The sequence below is a fragment of the Podarcis erhardii genome, assembly GCF_964252035.2.
Source record: "Podarcis erhardii genome assembly, chromosome: 4".
Lineage (NCBI taxonomy): Eukaryota > Metazoa > Chordata > Lepidosauria > Squamata > Lacertidae > Podarcis > Podarcis erhardii.
Window position 1 is genome coordinate 25,651,139 of NC_138508.1, and position 26,149 is coordinate 25,677,287.

The 26,149-nt window shown below is 43.8% G+C and overlaps 3 long non-coding RNA genes across 7 annotated transcripts; 1 reads left to right on the forward strand and 2 right to left on the reverse strand.

The window, feature by feature from the left end:
• Nucleotides 1-4,364: 4,364 nt before the first annotated feature.
• Nucleotides 4,365-5,353, reverse strand: LOC309340346. Its single transcript, XR_014155949.1, has 2 exons — nt 5,088-5,353; nt 4,365-4,603 (listed from the first exon to the last, which is right to left on the reverse strand). It is a non-coding gene; the product is annotated as an uncharacterized lncRNA (long non-coding RNA).
• Nucleotides 5,354-9,509: 4,156 nt separating this feature from the next.
• LOC309341350 lies at nt 9,510-23,762 on the forward strand. 5 transcript variants are annotated; one of them, XR_014156248.1, is made up of 5 exons: nt 9,510-9,567; nt 12,333-12,392; nt 18,698-18,975; nt 21,276-22,605; nt 23,229-23,762. It is a non-coding gene; the product is annotated as an uncharacterized lncRNA (long non-coding RNA). The 5 variants fall into 5 exon arrangements; XR_014156249.1 differs by lacking the exon at nt 9,510-9,567 and having other exon boundaries at nt 12,207-12,392; XR_014156250.1 differs by lacking the exons at nt 9,510-9,567; nt 12,333-12,392 and adding an exon at nt 15,083-15,451.
• LOC309341429 lies at nt 10,751-12,165 on the reverse strand. The gene is made up of 2 exons (XR_014156331.1): nt 11,282-12,165; nt 10,751-11,198 (listed from the first exon to the last, which is right to left on the reverse strand). It is a non-coding gene; the product is annotated as an uncharacterized lncRNA (long non-coding RNA).
• Nucleotides 23,763-26,149: the final 2,387 nt, after the last annotated feature.

Consider the following 26,149-nt stretch of genomic DNA (forward strand, 5'->3'; position numbering starts at 1 on the left):
GCCAACCTAGCAGTTCAAAAGCACGTCAAAGTACAAGTAGATAAATAGGTACCGCTCCGACGGGAAGGTAAACGGCGTTTCCATGCGCTGCTCTTGTTCGCCAGAAGCGGCTTAGTCATGCTGGCCACATGACCTGGAAGCTGTACGCTGGCTCCCTTGGTCAATAAAGTGAGATGAGCGCCACAACCCCAGAGTCGGCCACGACTGGACTTAATGGTCAGGGGACCCTTTACCTTTACTTACATATAAAGCCATTAACAACTCTAGAATGGGGTTACCTGAGATGGAATATGGAAATCTTCGCCTACACTGCCCGGTAAGAACATCAAGATCAGCAGCTTTTAATGTCATTAGCAACGGTGTTCTTCTGGAGCAGCTTTCTGAGCTGAGGGTGGATGGCACCACTTTGTGATGGTTACAGTCCTACTTGGATGGTTGTTTTCAGAGGGTAGTGCTTGGGAGTGTTGTTCATCCCCATGGCGTTTTTTGTGCGGGATTCCACAGGGTTCATTTCTAACCCCTGTGGTGTTTAACATCTCCAGGAAACTGCTGAGTGAGGTCACCTGGATCTTTGGAATACATTGTCAGCAATATGTTGATAACACGCAACTCTGCTTCTTCTTTACATCTGCAGGTGTGGCAATGAATGTGCCAGATCAACCATTTCAACTCTCTCAATTGTTGTGTCATTTTGTTGTTGTTGTTTAGTCGTTTAGTCATGTCTGACTCTTCGTGACCCCATGGACCAGAGCACGCCAGGCACTCCTGTCTTCCACTGCCTCCCACAGTTTGGTTGAACTCATGCTGGTAGCTTCGAGAACACTGTCCAACCATCTCGTCCTCCGTCGTCCCCTTCTCCTTGTGCCCTCATTCTTTCCCAACATCAGGGTCTTTTCCAGGGAGTCTTCTCTTCTCATGAGGTGGCCAAAGTATTGGAGCCTCAGCTTCAGGATCTGTCCTTCCAGTGAACACTGATTTCCTTGCCATTTTATTGGGCTTGCTTTATTCTGCATTTTCATTGTGGGTGTTTATTTTGAAGAAAGTGTTCTAATGTGTATTTCTATTATATGTGTGGCTTTATACTTGCAAATGGCTTAGAAGCCACTTTGGCAAGTAAACAGCATACAAATAAATAAAGATGCAATTAAAAAAACACAAAAACAAAATAGCTGCTTTGAAACAGGATTCTTTCTCCTATATGCGGCAGTATTCTGGTGCCCAAGGCAGAAAAACTAAATGGTGCCACACCCAAAGTATAATAATAGGTAAATATTTCACAATCTGCTGCCTTCTTTCAGTATCTCAGAAACTCTCTCACCTTGCCTCACCCTACCTAACAGTGAGGTTGGCCTTCTTACGCTAATATTATTTCAAGGTAGAAGGGGGAAAGAGCATAGCTGCGTAATTTACTTTTGTAAATGAGATATTGGTTATGAAACGCGGTCAACCTAAACCTACACCAGATCCACTAGCAAATATTATTATACCTGATGATCAAGGCATAGGTTAGCCAGCTAAACCAATATTCTGTATGATGTTATATACCAGTGAATGTGTTTCTTGGGGTTCCATGTCTATTTAACTGACTCTCAATGAATATTCTTAAATAAATCTTTAGAATAATAAGCAAAATGTTTCTGGAATTCCTAGGAGGACTAGGAGGAAGGCCAAATATACTATAGGAAGGAGTTGGTAAAAAAAGAAGTGTGTGTTTGGAGGGGGGGAAGAGGTCAGATTACTAAACCAACAATGTATCATGTATTTTTTGTACTGAATGAATACTGTTGTTTGAAAGAATAAGGTGAAGGAACTGGATGGGCAAGACTTGGAGATTATTGCAAAAATTCCTTCCCATTTGTCTGTAATTATCGCACACTTAGTAACTGAGGGAGCAATAGTTATGATTATGTCCTTATGTTGTAGTATTTCCAGATAGGGATATGGGAGACGTTCATGTTTAAACTTGCCTCATGCATGCTTTACAAAACAATATGAACTGAAATGCTGCCATGCTCATTGGTGGCATTTTTATTCAGCCTGCCTGTTATTTTTCCTCAACTCAGCTTTTCTACCACTTTGTTTTCCATCCCTACCAATCCATCCCAGGCCCTTCTTCAAATATCTATCTATCTATCTATCTATCTATCTATCTATCTATCTATCTATCATCTGTCTGTCTATCTATCTATCTATCTATCTATCTATCTATCTATCTATCTATCTATCTATCATCTATCTATTATCATCTATCTTGTCTGTATCTTAAAGGGACCCCTGACAATTAAGTCCAGTTGCGAACGACTCTGGGTTTGTGGCGCTCATCTCACTTTACAGGCCAAGGGAGCTGGCGTTTGCCCTCTCCGCAGACAGTTTTTCCGGGTCATGTGGCCAGCATGACTAAGCCGCTTCTGGTGCAACAGAACACCAACACCAGAGCAGTGCACGGAAACGCCGTTTACCTTCCTGCCGGAGCAGTACCTATTTATCTACTTGCACTTTACATGCTTTCGAACTGCTAGGTTGGCAGGAGCTGGGACCAAGCAACGGGAGCTCACCCTGTCGCGGGGATTCGAACCACCAACCTTTTGATTGGCAAGCCCAAGGCTCAGTGGTTTAGACCACAGCACCACCCACGTCCCCTAGTGTCTGTGTCTTAGTGGTTTATATTATCTGTCTTTAGGGGCTGCAGGCATAAATGAGAAAAGGATGATAAAATCCAGCATCTGAAAGTGAAATAGGAACATAGGATGTCATCCAGACACACTCAAATTAACAGAGCTAAGTTAGTCGTACTCATTATTTTCAATGGATATTCATTATTTTCAATAGATCTACTCTGGGTAGGACTGACATCCAATCCGAATTGGGACAGATGGACCTAATTTCATTTAACAGAAAGCCTGTTGATGCATTGCTCATGCAGCGAGGGCAAGTGTGGTGAAATGATCTGTGGATTCTGTACCTTCAAAGTCACACTGTTCCTTCTGCCCCTGTCCAGGGTTCTAAACAATGTATGCAGAAGGGTGTCCATGCATAGAAAAGTTTTAATGCTACTCAACATAGTGATGGCAATGGTGGGGGTAGGAGGAGCAATGTGACTTTGGTGCAGAGTTATTGTGGTCGCACAGCACCTTTTGCCACCCTTGCTCTCTTTGCATGAATATACTTACGGTGGTAATCCAAATAACTGGCTGTAGGTTTCTTTTTCCAGACAAGCCTACTTACTCTTGGAAGAGTCCCAGTCTATTTCCATTGACATAATATTAAAATTCATTTTGCTTTTAATGGGAAGAGGACTGCAGCCTATGGGGATGATTAAGTCAAACACAATCTGGAAATATATGAAGTTGCTTTGTACTAGGTCAGGTTCTTTGTCTATCCCTGCATCATCTACTCCAGATTTACTCCAACCTTTCATCCTCCAGGTGCTGTGGGCTACAAATTAGGGCTCTGCATTGGATCCAGCTTAATCCAGGGTCCCAAACTGAATTGGTCTGATTTGGATAAGGCCAAGATTTGGCTGGATTGGATTAAGGAGGCCCAGGATCACCCTGGGTCAGATTGGTTCCACCTGGAGCAATTCAGGGCTGTCAAAAGGGATGGTGGTCTAGCAATAAGGAGTGGGGAGAAGGAGATCCACAGGCAGCCTGCATGTGTCTCCTTTTTCCTCTTTTAAACATGTTCTTGGGCACATCTCTTTCTCCCCCTGCAACCATGAGACATTGCAAAACCCTCAAATCAGCCCAGGGCCCAGATCTGATTACACCCATACTATACATCCCATTGGGACGCGGGTGGCGCTGTGGGTTAAACCACAGAGCCTAGGACTTGCCGATCAGAAGATCGGCGGTTCGAATCCCCGCAATGGGGTGAGCTCCTGTTCCTCAGTCCCTGCTCCTGCCAACCTAGCAGTTTGAAAGCATGTCAAAGTACAAGTAGATAAATAGGTACCGCTCCGGCGGGAAGGTAAACAGTGTTTCCGTGCGCTGCTCTGGTTTGCCAGAAGCAGCTTAGTCATTCTGGCCACATGACCCGGAAGCTGTACGCTGGCTCCTTCAGCCAATAAAGCGAGATGAGCGCCGCAACCCCAGAGTCGGCCACGACTGGACCTAGTGGTCAGGGGTCACTTTACCTTTATACATCCCATTATCCTTAAACATTGGCTGTGCTGGCTGGGGCCAATGGGGGTTAGATTCCAAAACATCTGGAGGGCAGTAGGTTGGCATATGACATAGGAAGCCAAGACCAGAATCAAAGGAACCACGCAGCTATTTCCATATACCCAAGCAAGCTTTGAGCTTGTGTGCCTTTATCGGCAGCCTCCTCACCCCATTCGTGCAAGGCAAAACCTTCTGAAACTAAGGGAACTTTCAAAAACATTTTTATTTCTTTTTTTGCACGGCAGAGGGGCCTGCTGTTTAGAGGGGGTGGGGGAAAGAAAAATCCCATTGGTCATGCCCAAGCACCTGGGCATGCTTAAAGTAGTTTTTGTTTCGGATCCCAGCCAATGTTAGGGGAGGAGTCCATTCAGTATCTTGAAAGTACTTCATTTTACTTTGTAAATGATGACCAAAATGAAAAGCAGATTGATTGCTCCGATGCTCTAGAAAAAAATGGAATCCTGGTAAACCCAGTATGGTAATAATAATAATAATTCTACAGGCATACACAGGAATACTCTTTATTCAAACACATTCACAGTGACTGTATACCTTGGGTTAAGTACTTAATTCATTCTGGAGATCCGTTCTTAACCTGAAACTGTTCTTAACCTGAAGCACCACATTAGCCAATGGGGCCTCCTGCTGCCGCTGTGCCACCACTGCACGCTTTCGGTTCTTATCCTGAAGCAAAGTTCTTAACCCGAGGTAAAATTTCTGGGTTAGCGGAGTCTGTAACCTTAAGCGTATGTAACCTGAAGCGTATGTAACCCGAGGTACCACTGTAACTTGGTTACAATAGAAAGAAGAATAAACCCAAATCAGACTGTTTCCCTAAACTAAAATGATATTTTTAACAACAACTCTGATGGTAGCTGACTTAGTATGGACTTCCACAACTTAAGGTGCAATCCTAACCTGACTTACCTGGGTGTCAGTCCCACTGAAGTTCATGGTATTTACATCTGAGTAGACATGGTCAGGACTGCAGCCATAACTGTTTACCAACAGCAAAACTATTCAAGGTGCAGTCACACCTGATGAATGTGATCCCAAACTTTCTCCAAGGTGTTTTGAGCCTGGGACCATTTACAGTACATCTGTTATTATTTTGGTTGACTGTAAAGCTTGTTTTACAGTTTCATTTGATGGCTGCTTGTACAAATTACAGAGGAGGAGAGCGCCCAGTGACTATGCTGTGGGCCCAGTTATTTATTTATATGGTGCCAATTGTGGTGGGAGATGGTTGGTTAATGATGAAATGATGATGCCACAATTCCTATCTTGCTCAGCTGTCATGGGAAAAGATATTGACCAATCATACTTGACAAACGGGAGGGAAGGGGCAATTTAGTTGAATCAGGAAGGTTTTTTGGGGGGTGGTTCCAGCCTTTGCTATGAGCTCATTAGCTGGGGAGGAGGGAGAATAAGATACAATCATTCTATGATTCTGTGATTCTGCCAGACACACAAGTCATCTGTCCTTGAACTATGGCAATCCCTCTTCCTTGCCTGGATGCAGAATGGAAAGATTTTGTGTGTGTTTGTAGAAACCTATATTTTGCCCTACTGAAACATCGCCTATTCTACAAAGAAAAGAGCCACATCTGTGGCTACCTCTGCTTCTGACCTCACACCCACCACTTGACATGTGACCTGTGGAAGATTGTCCACGAGAGGATGTGGTCCCCCCGGCTGCAAAGTTCACCACACCTGATACAAACCCTATGACAAATTCTGCTTTTCAACATCTGATAATCGAAACAGAGACGGGAGTCTATTCAAGGATGGTGGTTCTCCTGCACCGCCAGTATTTGTGGAGAGAAGATGAGTGCAATAAATGCCACATTTGCTGTTTCATAGCAAGACATTTGGATATTAAATAAGTACTCTGCAAACCACTTTTTCACTACAGTGGTACCTCGGGTTAAGAACTTAATTCGTTTCGGAGGTCCATTCTTAACCTGAAGCTGTTCTTAACCTGAGGTACCACTTTAGCTAATGGGGCCTCCCACTGCCACCGTGCGATTTCTGTTCTCATCCTGAAGCAAAGTTCTTAACCCAAGGTACTATTTCTGGGTTAGCGGAGTCTGTAACCTGAAGCGTCTGTAACCCGAGGTACCACTGTATTATAAAAGCTGGATATTATGGCGGGTGAGTACATTTCCTGAACTTTTCAGTAGAGGAGACATTCTAAAGTGTCTTCGTTCCACTGGCCATTTTTCACGCCTTTAAATAGCCCTCCCTTCTCCTTTCAATATGCTGCAAATACTTGTCCACTGTTATGTTTGCCCCATTAGCTCAGCTGAGTTTGCCGTCTGCGTTTAGCTCTTTAAATCTTTACTCACATATTTCAAGCCCACCTCCCACCCCCTATGCTCAGGCAAGCAGGCCAGTTGGGAGAGAGAGAGAGAGAGAGAGAGAGAGAGAGAGAGGGAACCCTCCCATGCAGCTGCTCTGTTCCTTTTTCTGCATCGGTTCTGCAGAAAAGCAAAGGCACTCATTTCACAGCAACGAGCTCAGGAATTCTATTCCTGACTCTGCCACTGATTTTTATTTTTTTTGGAGGGGGGGCTCCAATCCAGCCGAGCAGTTCAGCTGCTAATTCCAACACGTTTAAGGCTCATTAATTTGATTGAAGCTTTCGTTCGCTGCGTTACGAAATTGCCTTGCTGATTTCAGAAATTATAATTTTATTGAATGTGTATTTGGCGGTTATATGTACAAGAGAGCATCTTGTTCCTGGTCTGTGTATAAATCTGCTGAGAGCCGTGTGGCGGCGGGAGGGGGGGCTGACTGGGGAAGACACTGCAGTAAAGATCTGCAAAAGGGGAGGGCCATAGCTCAGCGGTAGAGCATTTCATAGATAAATACTGTAAGAAGAGCCTATTGGATCAGACCAAAGTCCTATGTAGTCCAGCACTATGTAGTCACAGCGGCCAACCAGCTATCAAAGGGAAGCTTGCCAGCAAGATCTGGGCACAACAGCACTGTCCTAGCCTAGCACCTTTTGTTCAGAGCCATTGCAGCTAGTAGCCATTGATGGTCACCTAGTAGCCTTATGTCTAATCCTCTTCTAAAGACATCCAATTTGGTAGCCATCACTGCCTCTCATGGAAGTGAATCCCATAGTTTAACTGTGTGGAGAAGTCCCTTTTTTTTGCCTTGACTCTTTCAACATTGAGCTTCCTTGGAGGTCTCTGAATCCTAGTACAGTTGTACAGTGGTACCTCGCTTTACGAACTTAATCCGTTCCGGAAGTCCGTTCTTAAACTGAAACCGTTCTTAAACCGAGGGGCGCTTTCCCTAATGAGGCCTCCCGCCGCCAGTGCCCTTCTACCGTTCAGATTCCGTTCTTAGACTGAGGTAAAGTTCGCAAACTGGGACACTACGTCCGGTTTTGCGGAGTTCATAAACCGAATTGTTCGTAAACAGGGCTATTCTTAAACCGAGGTGCCACTGTACCTTGGATCTCAAATGCCTTGGGTCTCAAACAAATCAGCTCCATCAGCTCCCGGAAGTCAGTGTTCTGGTTTTCAAATGATTTTTGAAAGCCGAACATCTGGCGTGGCTTTTGCGGCTTCCAATTGGCTGCAGGACGATCATGCAGCCAATCGGAAGCCGCGCCTTGGTTTTTGAATGGCAACGGACTCCTGGAAGGCATTCTGTTCGAGAACCAAGGTATGACTGTACTGTGTTATGTAAGAGGGAGAAGGAAGAACAGCTTTGCCCAATTTCTGTGTGAAAGAATAGATGCCCTTTTGCATAGGAAGTTCAATGTACAAAGTTGGCTCCATCTCCTGCACAGGGATGCTGCAAGCTTAATCACATTAGGTGGTTTTGTTGGTGCTATTAAAATTGCCATGCCCTTGTGGAGGAACAGCTTCACACAAATCGCTTCCCATGTAGAAGGGCAGCCCGTGTGGTTATTTTTCAGCCAGTGCCATCCTTCAGAGTCGAAGACCTGTAGCAAGCATTCAGAATGTGATGTTGATGCTTTGCTGTAATAAGTTAATAGAAACCCCAATAAAAGCTGTTGAAATGTGTTGGTCCACTGCAAATGCGAGTAGCCTTGAATCAGTTTAGCAATGTTTGAGTGCAGTCAGCTATTTTTGCAATGCTGTGTGGAGAGAGAGTGGATTTACACATTTTACCAGACATCCATTTAGGAGAACTTTAGGGTCTTATTCTGTAAGTTTGAGTTTGACACCTCTTATATGCTGAAGAAACTACTGTAGTATGTTGAGGCTTGCCAAGTCTACTGTTTCTCCCCAGGGACTTTGGCCTTTTGGCTTTCTCTTCTGGGAAATCTAGCCATTCTGCAATTTTTCACTAGCACTAGTTTTAAAGCTTAGTGCAGAAAACGAGAGAACAATTTGCCTCTACTAAATAATAGGCCTGGCGCTGAATTGCATTACAGTAATCTTTTGTTCCCTTGTGTTTTCTGAAACCTTAAATGATCCAGAAACACATTATCTACATTTTCTCACAGGACCTCATTCTTCTCGCCAAATATTTTCTTTCTCTTTCTGTTTTCTCCATCAGTTTTCACGTTTCTCCCGCTTATTTCTCATATGGGTTTCGAGTTTGCCACAGAAATCTCTAGGGATTAATTGTGCTGGGCTGTGTCCAAATCATGCCCTCTGGTTTAAGAAGGAAAAGAATAGTCCAAAGTTAAGCTACTTTTAAGACTCTGCGTGACTTCAAAGGGAGAAGTGGGCAAGCCGAGAAGAGGGCATCTCTCTGCTTAAAACAAAAGAGAATTAAAAGTGTTTATATTTGGTTCCTATTTCAGCCATATAAATATAGGCTGCCAATTTTTTCCAGTCCCATTCAAATCCCCACTGTCTAGGCTCTGTAAGAGCAGCCGAGCCACTGCTGAATCCACAGCCTGGTCACAGGACATTTGAGCTGGGGCAGCAATCAGGTTCCTTTAGGTCCCAATGCCAGTCTCTCTTCTGCCCCCATTTTGTGTTCTGTGCCATCCCCAGATCTGCTCTGGAGGGTTGTGGGATCGTCCAGAACACATTTAGGGAGTATGTGGGGTGAGGAGGGGGGTAGAGTCCCATTGCATAATTATTAAGTTGAATACCACTCTGTGTCCAAATGACTGATGTGGCTGGTCAGTCTGCTGCCCAGGTGCTAAACCTTGATGGAAAACATCATTATCCCTTCTCCTCCTCCTTCTTACAGGTCTTTATCATAATAATAATAATAATAATAATAATAATAATAATAATAATAATATATTATTTATACCCCACCCATCTGGCTGTGTTTCCCTAGCCACCCTTCCAACAAAACACTAAAATACAATAACCTATTAAACATTAAAAGCTTCCCTAAACTTTTAAACTGAAACTGGATTGGCGAGGAGTCCTTTGACGAGCAGACTGCCCTCTGTAAGGTAGAATCCATGGTCAACCATTTCTTTACTATCTGGTGGTTCCTGGTGTATTCAGCTACACCTGGACTAGCCAACATGATGATCTCCGAAATTTTGGGCCACAGCTCCCATCATCCCTGTCCTTTGGTCGTGCTGGTTGAGGCTAATGGGGACTGTAGTCCAAAACCTTAGTACTACATTGGCTATCTCTGTGCCACATAAACTTCAGCTGTGTTCTTTCTTTGGTGTTCAACAAGTTGCGGGTGTTTATTCAACACAGTGGCGTAGCGTGGGTTGTCAGCACCCGGGGCAAGGCAAGTAATTTGCGCCCCCTAACCCTGGATTTGCGCCCCCTAACCCTAACCCTATCCCTAACCCCCAGATGTTGCGCCCGGTGCGGCCGGCACCCCCTGCACCCCCCACGCTACGCCACTGATTCAACACTCCTCTTCTTGCCCCTGGTCTGAACTTGTAGGCTTCCAGCGTTCTAAAAATCACAGTGCCTATTTATTTCCCCATATTAGTTGGAAAAGCCAACAAACACACTTGCTGTATCTGTCGCAAAGGTAAAGGAAAAGCCCAGGGATGTGAATGCAGACATTCTCCAATTACTGTTCTTCATTGAGGGAGCCACCAAAACACTATTAAATCACAGTAACAGCATTACTAATTCGATTTCCTGGACATAAACAATCTTCCCCGGGCTTTGAAGAGTTTAACTGAAGGTACAAATAGGTTCAAATTGCAATAATTCAGCTGAAAGCATAAGGCTAATCCATCTTCCTTATAAATCAGTGACACAGAAGTTAATTAAAATGTAAACAATGGGTTGCATTGTTGCTGAAAGCTCTAGAGAAGGAAGCTCTGAAATTCTTTCTGTAATGGCTTTTACCTGACTGTTCTCACCACTGTGGGTGAGGTTAAGTACAAGATCACATTACCAAACTCGTCCTTTCTTCCCCTTTAAATGAAATACAATTTTCGGTTCATCTGACAACAGCATGGCAAACTGTAACCAAAGAGATGAAATGCCTTTGGTGATTCCCCCACCCGCTGCCAGCAGATTATCTTGCCTTAAATTTGCTTCCAAACAGCTTTATTAAATAAATATCAACAAATTGTTTAATTTGGGGGAGATTACTAATTAGAGAAACAACAGCACATAACAACCCCTCCAAAAAGCATTGCAGATTCTTTCTCTCTCTCTTTTTAAAAAAGATATATTTTATTAAATTTCCAAAAATTTCAAACAAGCAGTCCAATACGTAATAGATTTTTCTTTTGTTGACTTCCCACCCCGTTTTCCATTGTGCTTTTATTTATTTATCCCCCTTGCTGCATCCTATCTTCCCCCTCTTATATCATAACAATACAATAATCTCTAAATCCTTCCGTGGCTCACAGTTCAAATCCTGCTCATGAATTCATCATACTATAATATGATAGTTCAAATAGTTTAAATAGTTCAAAAAATTCTTCCCTCATTCCATAAAGCAGTCATCATTAAGTTCTCTTGTTTTAGCTGTTAACTTTGCTGATTTTAATTGTCTTGCAGATTCTTAAAGACTAAAGGTGTTTTGGGTTCATCAGATGCATGAAGTGTTAGTGTCACTGGTCTGTCTGTTTGTCTGTCTGCCTATCTATCTATCTATCTATCTATCTATCTATCTGTCTGTCTCTCTCTCTATCTATCATCTATCCATCCATCCATCCATCCATCCATCCATCTATCTACAGCTACACACTGCAGTATTAATAAAAAATGTAAACAGTGGGGCCAAAAAGTCATGAAATGCAAGAGGTATCGTTACACAAAATTGTACAAGATAAGCACAGTGGCCATTCACAACTGCAGTAATTGCTGCTATCTTCCTAGATTAATTTAACACTTGTAATGGACAGGAAAACCTTGATTTTAACTGAGTCCTGAGTTCCTGAAAGATCACTTAGATCATCTGGGGAAATTCTCCATGTGGCCCCACACATACAGAATATCACAGAGCAGTAACACGAAAACAGGCATTTTCTGCTGCTGCCCTTGTGGAATGCCTCCCCATACGCCATATGGGAAGCAACAGCCTACAGCTGCTTCAGGTGTAAAGAAATATCTTGTTGCTGAGGTTTTCCCTGACCTGTAAGAGATCAGACCTCATTTTACATATTTGAATCTTCTGAATTTCTGTTTTATTCGCTCTAGTGTGCTTTCATGTGTTTTTATATACCCGTTTTATTGATTTAAGGTTATGCTGTCGATTTTGTCTTAACGTTTTAATCGTATTTACATATTGTTCGCCACCAATAGATTTTTGGGGGAATATTAAGTGGTATATAAATGATTTTAAATGAAGTAAAACAAATGCTGGGAAATCAAATTTGCTGATAGGGCCTAGTGTCATAAATCTTAATTCAGCGCTACAGTCTCCCTTTGAATTCCTACCCAACCACCCAAAGAATGTCGATTTCCAGTTGAGCATCAGAATGCCCTGGGAGATTTCAATGTTCTGCTACTGAACAGAAGTGGAGAGCTGGAGCTGGTATGCTAGCTTCCCAGCAGGAGGCTCACTGTTGTTTACTAGGAAAGGGAGGGATAAGGAAGGAGGTCAGTGCAGTGCAAACGCATTGGCACAACCTCCTTGCCACCTTGCCCCCCCCCCCCCCGGTAAGCAACAATGACCTCCCTACCAAGAAGCCAGTGTAGCATCTCTGCTCCACCTGGTGAGCTGCTCCTTTGTGTTAGATATACAGCCATTCATTCTTCTATACTGACATCAGTCTATTTGTTCCAGGTAAGAACTGCAAAAGGACGTTGTCGGCAGGTGACGACAGGCATAACTGAAGATGAATAGGTGAGTGGTATGACAGATGTTATGTGGTCCTGTAATCACGTTGCTTGGGTTTTATATATTGTAGAATTAAGTTTTGCTCACTGTGGAAAGGAGTTTTAGGGCAATACAAGGTGTAAAAGCCTTGAGTTTAGCATGCTGATACTGAATATTATTGCTTTATTTCATCATTTGTAAACTGCTAATCATATGATGTTTCATAGCAGTGTGCTAGTAAAAAATCATAGAATTGGAGAGTTGGAAGAGACCCCAAGGCTCCAACCCCCTGCAATGCAGGAATCTCCACTAAAGCATCCATGACAGATGTGTTAGCATTCCTGCTCCGTGATTACAGTCATGGGATTGTTGTCTTTCACATGACAGTGTATGTTTTGATTCCACAAAGTGGGAAGTGACAGAGACAGGATGTTTGTGTTACTGTGTTCCGTGAAGTGGGACTATTGTCCTTTGTTCATTCTCTTTGCTGTCTGGTGCTAGAGAGAGAGGGAGCCATGTTGCAGTGCTCCGTGTGTATTTATATGTAAATAAAGTAGATTAGCCAAAATGCTGAGTTGCTAAGGTCTGTTACACAAGCTGCGAAGACTCTGCGGATCCCTAAGTGTGCCGATGTCTGCTGCATTGGTCGCTGTGATGTTCAGGCAGAAGAAAGCTTTTGAAGCTCCTGAACGTTCGACCAGGAGGGACGGAATATGCCAGTCGGGCATGTGTCTCTGCCAGGGTCCTACTTGAGAGTAGGACAAGCTCCTGACAAGATGGCCATCCAAACTCGAGTCCACAACTTCCCAAGGGAGTCCATTCCACTGTCAAACAGTTCTGTTCAGAACGTTCTTTCTGATGTTTAGTCGGAATCTCCTTTCTTGTAACTTGAAGCCATCAGTTGAGGTTCTACCCTCCGGGGCAGGAGAATTCCTGTTTTTGCTGAACTTGGAGGAAGCAAAGATGTGCCAGAAGACGGAGCAGAAATCCTGGCCTTTAGAGCCTTGGGGGGGGGGGGATACCTGCCAACCTATTCCCATCCCTTTATTTTGGCCACAAATTCTGTAAATAGTACACCTTGTAACTGAACGTGCACCCCAAATATTCATGAAAGTTGCATGAGCTTGAAGGGAAAAGGATAAACCACTGAGGTAAAAAGCAGTGCGCTACCAATTGCCAGCACACGCAAGCAAGTGAGAGCCTATATGTGGCTTGCCTCCTCCGTGGTGTGCAGCTTGCTGAATTATTTGGATCACCTCGTGTAACCTGCCGCACCGAAAAACCATTAGAGCAAGAAAAACTCCTGTATACCACCGTTGCTACGCATCTCATATAAAAGAGGAAAAGAAAAACAAAACAAAAGTTTGTTCCATGTACAGTACTTCTCCTGCTGCTCTGGCAGTTGCATTTATCTCCTAATGTTGCCACTATATGTGAAAAAGTCAGGCTTGTGGTATTTTTCTCTCACCCCTCCCCCCAGCAACAAAACATGTCATTATGTCCAGGAAAGGGTAGGGCTTTTGCAAATGAACTTTCTCTCTCTCTCTCTCTCTTTTTGCAATCTGTCTGACCTCACTGTTTGCTTATTGCGGCTCTAACTCACAGTGACCTTGTAAAGCTCATGAAGTATGAAGATGTGGCAAAATAAATAAATAAATAAATAAATAAAGCAATAACAATAAAGCATTACTGTAATTAAAGGCCATATTAAGTTGGAAAAGAAAGGAAGAAAAGGTTCGGCAAATTGTTGTTGTTGTTGTTTAGTCATTTAGTCGTGTCTGACTCTTCGTGACCCCATGGACCAGAGCACGCCAGGCACTCCTGTCTTCCACTGCCTCCCGCAGTTTGGTCAGACTCATGTTTGTAGCTTCGAGAACACTGTCCAACCATCTCGTCCTCTGTCGTCCCCTTCTCCTTGTGCCCTCAATCTTTCCCAAAATCAGGGTCTTTTCCAGGGAGTCTTCTCTTCTCATGAGGTGGCCAAAGTATTGGAGCCTCAGCTTCACGATCTGTCCTTCCAGTGAGCACTCAGGGCTGATTTCCTTAAGAATGAAGAGGTTTGATCTTCTTGCAGTCCATGGGACTCTCAAGAGTCTCCTCCAACACCATAATTCAAAAGCATCAATTCTTCGGCGATCAGCCTTCTTTATGGTCCAGCTCTCACTTCCATACATCACTACTGGGAAAACCATGGCTTTAACTATACGGACCTTTGTTGGCAAGGTGATGTCTCTGCTTTTTAAGATTCTGTCTAGGGTTCGGCAAATGCATGGACCAAATACTGACATCTTCTCTCTGAGGAAGGATTCTAGGTTAAATAAACAAAAGGGACATCTTGGCTTCAATATCTCCTCTCTTGGTCAACAATGATGAATTTTCCCAATATAGTGCTTGCTGATTGAAAGCAAATTAGTCTACACTCTATATCCCAGCCCACGTATGTTTGCAGAGGTGACTAATATTTCTCTTAGAGTTGAAGATGAAAACCTTGAAGAACAGCTGGCGAGAGCAAGGGATGAAGAAGGAATGTTTTCTCATACACTGGATTTGGCGGTTCCTACACAACTGAGCTTTGGCCACATCCAACTGCCTCGTCCATAAAGCGACAAAGGCTACCAGATTTCAGAATGATAACTGCAGTGGTTCTGTCACTAAGGCACCTATGACACACACCCCAAATCCATGTGGAAAACAAATATGGTTTTTAATTCTGGAGTGCCCTGGGAAAATAATTCACTGTGATTGAAAGCTAGACCTGCGCATGAAAAGGAAATGTTCCCTCCTCTTTCCACAGCTTTCCTCTCAAACTCTGGACATTTCCACAGTTAGCTTGGTTTAATTTCTCTTGCGTGTGGGATATAAAGCTGTCAGTCAAGTCCAACATTCTGAGAGGAGTAACTGCCTCTATGTGGCAAGGCAGTTTTGTCAGTTGGTCGGTTGCTGCTAGGAGTGTTAAATGGTAACTGCTCGGATGCAGTCTTCTCATGACTGACTACTATCTAGCATATAGTTTATCTGTTATGTAACCTAAGCCTGCCTTCAGGAACAACTCTGTAAACCTGAATGAATCTGATAGTAAAGTAAAGGTAAAAGGACCCCTGACCGTTAGGTCCAGTCACAGACGACTTTGGGGTTGCGGCGCTCATCTCGCTTTATTGGCCAAGGGAGCTGACGTACAACTTCTGGGTCATGTGGCCAGCATGACTAAGCCGCTTCTGGCGAACCAGAGCAGCGCACGGAAATGCCGTTTACCTTCCCGCTGGAGCGGTACCTATTTATCTACTTGCACTTGACGTGCTTTCGAACTGCTAGGTTGGCAGGAGCAGAGACTGAGGAACGGGAACTCACCCCATTGCGGGGATCTGAACCACCGACCTTCTGATCAGCAAGCCCTAGGCTCTGTGGTTTAGACCACAGCGCCACCCACGTCCCTGATAGTAAAGTAGTTTATGTTAATATGATTCAGATTCATGTGTGTTTTCTTTAAGAGGGACAGAAAGGGATTATCAGCTAGGAAGGTATAATTATTGACAGGACTCAAACAAGTTAGCAACCCGCTTGTCGCTGCATAAACTCAAATGGGATCATTTAAACTCTGCTAAATTATATAAACGTTTTCACAGTCCGCAGGGGGAGAGGGTCAGGATGAACAGCCATGGGGTGTTTTTTTTTGACAGCTGAGACCATAGAGCCTCTTGGAAGCTGAGTGAGTCCCTGATCTGCCTAGTGATGCCAACTCAGAAGTGTGAGAACCTTCCCCAAATCATTCCATTTCATCTTGTCATTTGGGGTGCACACAGATCTAATGCAGTGGAGGGAAGTTTCTTGCCGGTGCCCAGGGTGGGTACACTGGGACCGTGGGGTGGGGTGCACTGTGAGGGCGGGGCAAGCTGCCAGAGCGAACCCCGTCCACTGGAGCCAAGTGGGGCCATGCTGTGGTGCCTGCCCAGCTGTGCAATGGGAAGTCCTGCCGGCCAACTCACGGTGCCCTGCGAGCCCAGAACCGCTTTGCAAGATTCCCTCTCATGCAACAGTTCACAATGCCCTGCCAACCCCACGTGAGAAGCAGGCAACAGCTCACGGTGCTCTAATTCCCCCCATTACATTTTACGCTACTGTTGTGCTCAATTATATATTGTATATTTTTTCTTGCATTTTTGCTTTTACTTCTATACTGCCTTGAGAAGCCCTTTTGCTCTGAAAGGCAGTATAAAAACGTTTTAGATAACAGCACCATCCAATGTTGTTCTCCAAAATCGTCTGGATAGGTAGCAAAAGAAGGATCTCTGTAAAACAATGCCCCGCTGCCAACTCCTTCAACAGGCCCAGATTTAGATTTTCTACTACATCAACAGCTGCAGTGATGTAATTCTATCATTATTAATTATGGATTGTGGCTGAGGGTACGACAAAGAACGAACACTTTCTCAGACTGCAGATTATTCATACACATTGAGGTCCTTCAAATAAATTGGAACAGCAAAGTGAGAGGGACCACCTGCATTTACAAGGTCCTCCCCTCTTTTGTCCATTTTCAGAATTGAATAAAACATCTCCTCTGTTTTTCTTAGATTTTGAGAATTTTTATTGTCTTTTATAGTTGGTTTTAATCATTGACTGTCCTGAATGTTGCATAAGCTCTAGTTCACAGAATTTATATACTGCTTAATTGTAAACAAACAAACAAACAAAAAAAAAACACAACCCAAATCCTCAGAGCAGTTTACAAAAATCATAAAATAATGAATTTATCAGAAAAAAATCAGTTAAAATCAGCTATTTAAAACATTAAAAATAATTAAAACCAACGATAAGCTAAAAACCAGATTAAAACGCATGCCAACATTCTAAATGTCTGGAAAGGCAAAAGGTTTTTGCAGGTGCTCAAAAGAAGAGTACAGCAAAGGTGCAGAGAATTTCAAAGTGTGGGCACTGCCACACAAAAATATTGATTTCTTATGGAGGGTGATGGGGGAGGGCAATGTTGCAAGGGCGATTGGAGGGGGCAATATTGCGCATGTTACGTCAGGACTTCACCTCCTCCTGCTGCCACCACTGGTGGGACACTCCTCTGACCCTCCTTTCCCTCCATGGCAGCAGCAGCAGAAGGAGCTGGCTGCTAAAGCCACACTGTTCCCGGCTCCTTGCTTCACATCTGTGCCAAAAATTGGGGGGGGGAGGCAGAAGGACTCAGCCCCCAGGAGATGGCACCCCTGGTTTCTTACAAATGCAGAAGAAATATTATGTGGCACCTGTAACAGTACCAGTTCTGCACTAGGAGGACAGAATACAAATGTCTGTATAAATATAGAGGAGAAGAAGAGTTTGGATTTGATATCCCATTTTATCACTACCCGAAGGAGTCTCAAAGCGGCTAACATTATCCTTTCCCTTCCTTCCCCCACAACAAACACTCTGTGTGGTGAGTGGGGCTGAGAGACTTCAGAGAAGTGTGACTGGCCCAAGGTCACCCAGCAGCTGCATGTGGAGGAGCGGAGACATGAACCCGGTTCACCAGATTACGAGTCCACCGCTCTTAACCACTACACCACACTGGCTCTCTTCAAGCATTTTGGAAATGCGTACAGTAAGCACTCAAAGGGGATGTGGCAGTAGGAATGAGTCTGCTTCCTTTGGCCACCTTGTGCCCTCCTTGACTTGAAACATCAGAGTTCTAACGTGTGCTGGGAGCCTCCCTGGTTCTAGAAGGCTCCCTATTTCACACAGGCACCCTCCAACTTCCAGGGGTTGAGGGGGATGAAAGAAACAAAGAGGAGGGCCAGAGCTATCATACTCAGTTCCGGCACCTCTCAGGTGGGCGCCATTGCCATTGTAAGAGAACAAGGGAGGTGTTTGTGGTGAGTTCCAGCACCTCTTTTTCTAGAAAAAATAGCACTACTTGCCCCCACCCCCACGTGTTTACTATACACTGTTCCAGAATGCCTGAAGAGGGTTATAAATAAATATGAACAAGTAAATTGTCCTTCTGCTTAAGTGGAGAGTAGTTCTCCAAAAGAAGAAAAGAAATGGTTTGGGAAGGGAAGGAACTGTTCTATAGAAAGTGTTGGGTTCATTTGCTTTTACAAAGCAGCCTCGCTTAGAAAAGAGCATTTCATCAAAACCCAGCCTGTCTCTGGAGGCCTCGTGACATTCTTCAGCAATGCAGAAAGTGAAAAATCAGATGCCAGTCAGAATGTGCGCATGGAAGCCAGTTTCCATAATAAAGTACTTGATCTTCTCAAATAAAAAGCAAAAATCCCGATATGTCTCTATAGGAATAAACTGGCAAGGAACAACAAATAATATATTACAAGAATTGTTTTCTCCTTTAGTCTAGACAAGAGAAGGTGTGATGACCTTTGCTGCTTCTGCCAACACCAACAGTTTACGTCGCAGCTGGAAGGACGGTCCTAGCTAATGGGGAGTCCAGTGGCTTGTCAGCCCAACAATCCACTCGGGACATTATTTCAAGCTGTCCTTTGGCATTTGGAGATGCGAAGGCCTTTTGTGCTAGCCTTTTGTGGGTTCATTTGTTGTGTCCAAATGAGGAAGGCTGGCAGAATGTGAAAATTTATATAAATGAGGGCATTGTGTGTTCAAAAGAAGAGAGGTACGTTTGATCTTAGCTGTTACTGATTTACCTTTTCCTCGCGATAACATTCATTAGGCAGGATAAGGTAATACCGCTGAGTCCCCTTTATATTGTCAACAGTTAAAATATAGGCATCATATAAGGTGTAACATCAGTCATGTCTCAAGGCAACATCCCCCCGCCCACCTAACCATGATTTGAAACTTCTTCTGCACCAGGCGTTTTCTTTGAACATACAGTCCCTCCTCTCTGTTTCTAGATATTTGCGGCTTTGCTCAAATATACACAGCAAGAAATGTTTACTTTGTGCCACATCAGGGATTCTGGAGCTTGTTTTGGTATGCCCAGAGTCTGAGGCTAGGATCTAGCTTGGAGAACCACTTGGGACCACAGGTATGGTCTAAGCTTCCTTTAGAGCCATCCAAATTTGTGACTATCGCTAGCTCTTTTCCCACTACTGTCACTAGGCACTGTGTGAAGAATTTTGTCCATCCCAAATCTTCCGACATTCAGCTTCACTGGATGTTCCCAATATTATGTGAGAGGGAGATTTTTTGAAATTCATTTTCTCCACAACATTCATAATTCTACACATCTCTTTCACTCCCCTCCCCAATATCCACCTTTCTTTAAACAAGAAAGTCCCAAATCTTACATCCTTTCCTTGTAGGGGAGTCACTTTATCCCATTGAATATTTTGGTTGCCCTTTTCTGAACATTTTCTGGCTCTAGAATCTCCTATTTTAAGTGAGGTGACCAGAATTGTACACAGTATTCCTAGTGCAGTCATTCCGTAGATTTGTATAAAGGAGTTTTATTTCCATTTTCTTTCCTAATGGGTCCCAGCGTAGAATTCACCTTTATTCACAGATACCACAGTCTGGTCACTCACCACCAGTTCAGATCCTATAAGCGTCCATGTGAAATTAATATAGGGTATATATATATTGCCCAAACATACATCACTTGCTTAACACTTGCTTACAGGTCAATTGGTCACAATTTACCCCACTGTGGTGAGATTTTTGTGTGTTTCTATTTAAATTAAAATTATTGTTATCAGAAGTACAGTGATTTTAAAATTTGCACCTATAAATATAAATTAACATGCAATTTGTATGCAAATCAGTGTGCCCCTCTCTTTTTGGGAGATCATAGAATCATAGAATCTTAGAGCTGGAAGAGGACCAAGGGTCATCTAGTCCAGTGTTTCCCAACCTTGGGCCTCCAGATGTTTTTGGCCTACAACTCCCATCATCCCTAGCTAGCAAGACCAGTGGTCAGGGATTAAGGGAATTGTAGTTCAAAAACAGCTGGAGGCCCAAGGTTGGGAAACACTGATCTAGTCTAACCCCCTGCAATGCAGGAACCTCAGCTAAAGTATCCATAACAGATGGCTGCCCAACATCTGCTTTAAAACCTCCAAGGAAGGAGAGTCCACAACCTCCCGAGGGAGACTGTTCCACTGTTGAACAGCTCTTATTGCCAGAAAGTTTTTTCTGTATATTTTGTGCATTTTGGCAGTGTGTAAATGGTCAACCTACTTAGCTTTGGGCTAAGTAGGTATTGTTTTGTTAATTTACCAGTGGATTTCTATGCTGATTTTAAACTTGGAAGGCCTTCTTACTTCACATATTGAAGACTTGAAGAGGGGTACAAACTTGCTGGTAAAAATGGGGTAGGTGGGTACGTTTTCTGAGTGTTCCTATAGCTTTTCTCCAGACTAAGTTTTATACAAGTTATGTATAAAAAAAGAGATTGGAAAGGGAGGAATATGTGCTGTACAAGGTGCTGAGATCATTCACATTTCAAATGCCAGTCAGACACACGGGAGGTGTTTGTTTTGGGAGATAATTAGATGGTGATGTAATTAGAAGCAGTGGCTGGTGCTAGGAAGCACAATCTTCTAGAGACAGGCATTTCTGCTAATTTGCTGCTGTTCAGGCTATTCAAATGGGAGCGGCCGTTAGGATAAGAACTAGGGGCCCAGGCTTAGGAGAAAACCTGCAGAAGAGAAAAACAGGTTGGGTGGCTGTTGCCCATGCATTTGCCAACTGCTTCTCATGTCCCTCATGCTTTAAAGGCAGGGGGTCTCTGGATTATAGTCACAGAAACCTGTGGCGAGATCAGGTACTCTGGGCTCACTCCCCTGTTCATCACCATGTTGTAGAAGAACTTCAAGCAACTGCAGCATTCTCAGCCTAGGCTGAAGAATCTCACTCCCAAAGTTCTCACTTTCTGTTTTGCTTATCAAATATACCACTCAACCTGTTAATATACCACTCAACCTGTTAATTTGGTGCTGACCTTTCATTCAGCCCGGACACTGAGATCCAGCGCCCAGGGCCTTCTGGCGATTCCCTCACTGCGAGAAATGAGGTCACAGGGAACCAGACAGAGGGCCTTCTCGGTAGTGGCGCCCGCCCTGTGGAACGCCATTCCATCTGATGTCAAGGAAATAAACTACTGTCAGACTTTTAGAAGACATCTGAAGGCAGCCCTGTTTAGGGAAGTTTTTAATATTTAATGCTGTATTGTTTTTAACACTCGATTGGAAGCAGCCCAGAGTGGCTGGGGAAACTCAGCCAGATGGGAAGGGTATAAATAATAAATTATTATTATTTTGATTATTATTATTTATCTGATGCTTAAAGTTCTGGGTATATATATATATATAGAAGGCAGATCAATATGTTGATCTAGCCAGGCCTGAATGTAACTTTCCTCACAAGTTGGCCCTTTTAATTTGTTGGTGAATCCATAAATTGAAGAGTCAAGACTTTCTCCTCCCATCCCCCGCACCCGGCTCCCTCTTCTTTCATTTCCCTGAGCTGTAAGTCCACCTGTCACCACTCCAGTAAAATTACTGGAATTTGTCTTTGCCTTTTCTCTGCCTTTCATGAATACCCTATTCATGCCATAATCACTTCCTATCTCATCTGCTTCAATTGCATTGCAAATATGGCCTTTCTTTCAAAATCCTTCCCTTCTAAGATATAAACTCCATCTCACTGGAGTATGAATGGCTGGATTCTGCCAAGAGAACTACTGAAAAGTGGAACAGAGGCTTCTCTTAGGAATGTGTGGCGCACCAAGCAAAAGGTAGCCCACGAGCTTGCCAGGTATCTTGCAATCCCATTTTTGTAATCATGGGTGAGCAATAAAAACAGAAGGTTCACCAACCTCCTGAGAGGGTGCATACATGCCCAGTGGTTCTCTGGATTGCAGGTCCACATTGCAAGAAAGCCCAAGATCTGCCCAAACCCTATCAGGTGGGTTGATGTAGCCATGAGAGGGTTAAATTTAGAAACTCTTTATTTCTAAGAGCCATTGACAGGGAGAGCCAACTAATTCTAATTTTGTCCCCATACTCCCCCTTGGATTTGGATTTGATATCTCGCTTTATCACTACCCGAAGGAGTCTCAAAGTGGCTAACATTCTCCTTTCCCTTTCTCCCCCACAACAAACACTCTGTGAGGTGAGTGGGGCTGAGAGACTTCAGAGAAGTGTGACTAGCCCAAGGTCACCCAGCAGCTGCATGTGGAGGAGCGGAGACGCAAACCCGGTTCACCAGATTACGAGTCTACCGTTCTTAAACACTACACCACACTGGCTCTCCCTTAGCCTGGTTGCAAGAAGGCAAGCAGGTGTAAATGGCTAGGGGGTGCAGACTGAAATTGGAGGGGCAGTGCCCCATTTGCCCTAATGGACAAGCATCTACTGGGGATCCCAAATGTTTCCCAAAGTACAAAAAATATTTAGGAAAAAACCCTTTGGGGAGGTGCAGGCCCCAAACAGCCTACTGGGGTCTTGGAGACCATGCAATTCTGCCTTGTAGCATGAGTTAAAAGCAGACTGCTAGAGAAGGAGCAGAAAGAGAGTTGGCTGGAACCCTGAACAGGTCCCCCTCATATTTGTTAAAACAAAGCACTGCTTTTTGCAACCCACTTAAAGCAAACACGCTTCATAAAAACTACATATTGAGTTAGCTGAAATTTGTTTGTAATCCGTTTATGCCAACCCCGGCCTCCCTTCCTCATTCTCCTCCCCCCCCCCCCCCGCTCTCCACAATCCCATAAGCAAAGGATCAACGTGTTGCATATCCTTAATGGGCATGACCACTGGAAGGATTAAGGTAAGGATCTTAACAGTCGTCAAAGTTCTGAACAAATGTTCATGTTTGCATTGTTCCCCCCATGTCTTCACCTCGTTTAACAGGAAAGGAGGGATTTTGTTTCTCCACTCTTACTATGCTCCCTCTATTTCCCAGAGACTGGCTGACTGCAACAGTGACTGACAGCTTGAGTCAGCAGTGCAGCTGGCTTTTAGGAACAGAGGTATGGAAGACAAGGCAGCTAACCCATGATGGCTACGTTTGACCACAATTGTTGGAGGCAGGATGGTCTGAAAACCAGCTCCTGGGAATCACAAGGAGGGAGAGTAGCCAGGGAGTGCTCCTGGGTCCACTTTCATTGCCAGAGCGCCAGGTGACCTCAGTGACTAGGAGCGCCTTCCACTAGCTTTGGCTCGTAAGACATCTGGGGCCATTTCTGGACCGGGGTAGCCTGACCACTGTTGCCCAGGCACTGATAACCTCCAGGCTGGATTTCTGCAATGCAACACCTTCCAAGTTTCCCTAACTTCCCGGGACAGTCCTGGTTTTACAGAAGCCATCTCCATTTCTCATTTGAACCCGGAATGTCCCACTTTTCCTTAGGACTTGTCATTGGAGAAATGTTGGAAGGTATGGAGTTATGTGACCCCTGAGACAAAGAAATAAGAAACTACACAACCTTTAGAAGACATCTGAAGGCAGTATTATGTTTTTTATATATGTTGGAAACCCAGTTAGATGGGCAGTGTGCAAATAATAAGGTTAGTAGTAGTAGTAGTTTTGAATAAAAAGGTAAAGGTAAAGGATCCCTGACAGTTAAGTCCAGTCACAGATGACTCTGGGGTTGCAGCTCTCATCTTGCTTTACAGGCCGAGGGAGCCGGCGTTTGTCCACAGACAGTTTTTCCAGGTCATGTGGCCAGCATGACTAAGTGCTGGTGCGATGGAACACCGAAACCAGAGCAGCACACTGAAACACTGTTTACCTTCCCGCCGGAGCGGTACCTATTTATCTACTTGCACTTTTTGGTGTGCTTTTGAACTGCTAGGTTGGCAGGAGCTGGGACTGAGCAACGGGAGCTCACCCCGTAGTGAGGATTCGAATAGGACATCCCTATTCTCATCTGAGAAATGTTGGAAGGTATCCAATCTGCTTTACAAAAATATAATTAATTGATAATCACAGGCCAAGGACACATCATAGCTAGACAAAAGCCTTCAAGCAGGGTGTGGTGGGGAGTCATGCTTTTGAACGATGTGCTGGGGAGAGTGCACATGGTTTAGGAGGAGTTCTGAGGGCCAGATAAGGGAGGTCTGGAGGCCTTGGGGTCTAGGGTCCCCCGCTCATGCCTTGCAACACTGGATTTGCCTCCGATTTTGTAGAGAATGGGAAGGCCGCAGGTGGTGCTGTGGGTTAAACCACAGAGCCTAGGACGTGCCAATCAGAAGGTCGGCGGTTCGAATCCCCGCAGCGGGGTGAGCTCCTATTGCTTGGTCCCTGCTCCTGCCAACCTAGCAGTTCGAAAGCACATCAAAGTGCAAGTAGATAAATAGGTACCAATCTGGCGGGAAGGTAAAGGGCATTTGCGTGCGCTGCTCTGGTTCACCAGAAATGGCTTAGTCATGCTGGCCACATGATCCGGAAGCTGTACCCCGGCTCCCTCGGCCAGTAAAGCGAGTTGAGCACCACAACCCCAGAGCCGGCCACAACTGGACCTAATGGTCAGGAGTCCCTTTACCTTTACCTTTGTAGAGAATGGAGAGGAAAAAGAGGCACCTTAGCCCTTCTTTGGGAATTCCAAAAATGTAAAAGGGTAAAGAGAAAAAAGAATTCCGTGTGTTTTGGATACATCAGTTTTATCTTCATCTTCTACACTCTTTGCAGGTGGGTGTATTGCCAAATTATATACATAGTTTACTTTTCATAAGGATTTATTAAAGGGAAAAAAATTGGCTTAACATTTGTTTACAGTTTGCAAAAACTATTTTAGTGATTCATTTTGGCTGGGAGGTGAAAACAAATCAAAGATATAACAGTGCTATAAATTCTCTAAGTGAAATATAATTTGAAGGAAGAGTGCAATTGCTAAAAATTCACTCCAGGTCAAATATGCAATTTGTTGATTAGGAGGTTGAACAAATGCTTTTGATATTTTTTTTTCAAAGGGAAGAGATGGTTTCATTTTAGTTCATATTTATTATATGGTATGTTCCAAAGCACAACTAGCAATTTCCTGACCTTCCAGCTGCTCTGTCTGTGATCCTGGGACACACCTGCAGATCACAGAGTCACAATTGCTGTAACCTAGTTTTTTTTGTTTTTTGTTTGTTCTCACATGCCATCTAGGTCTAGAGGCTTCCAGTGATTTTCTTCCAAAGCACAGAGAAGAATTCTATGTATCTCAAAGCTATTTTAAAATAATTCATTTTGTTCCCACCATCAAGGCATTAACAATACTTTGAATCATCTATGAGCTAGAAGACTGAATTTTTAAACATTTTATTAGCACCCGCTATCCCAGTTTTCAAATCACATTATCATTGTTGATGCTTGTGCTCAGGATACTGTTAAAGTTGTTCAGTGGAATCCCTGAGCTGGGCCTTGTGTATGAGCTTTACATGTCAAGAATGAGTTTCAAAGCTTTACCGTAGAACAGTCTTAAAACTATTTACATATAAACATTGCATGGACAATATAACAAAGCAACACGTTGCAAACTAGCAATGTGGCTCAGTCCTTTAAGTCCTTTATGGAATTCTTAGTCCGAGAGAGAGATTATAGCTTGTTCATCATTGCAAAGCTTCTCTGCTACTGCTGCTGATACTAGCCATCTCTAACTTCTCAAGTTTCTTCACCTACTTTGAGAGCTGCAGCTCAGGTTTCCTGTGATGAGTCATCATCACACCAGACTTCCGCTTTCACCCAGAGTGCAACTTTTCGGTTAAGGTAAATTTCGGTGATTACTGTATTGTTTTTTAAGTATTTTAAATGTGTTGTTACAATTAACCAGAACAACTTTAACAAGTGTTGGAGTACTGATGTGGTCACATTACTCATTTCCATTTTTGAGTTCACAC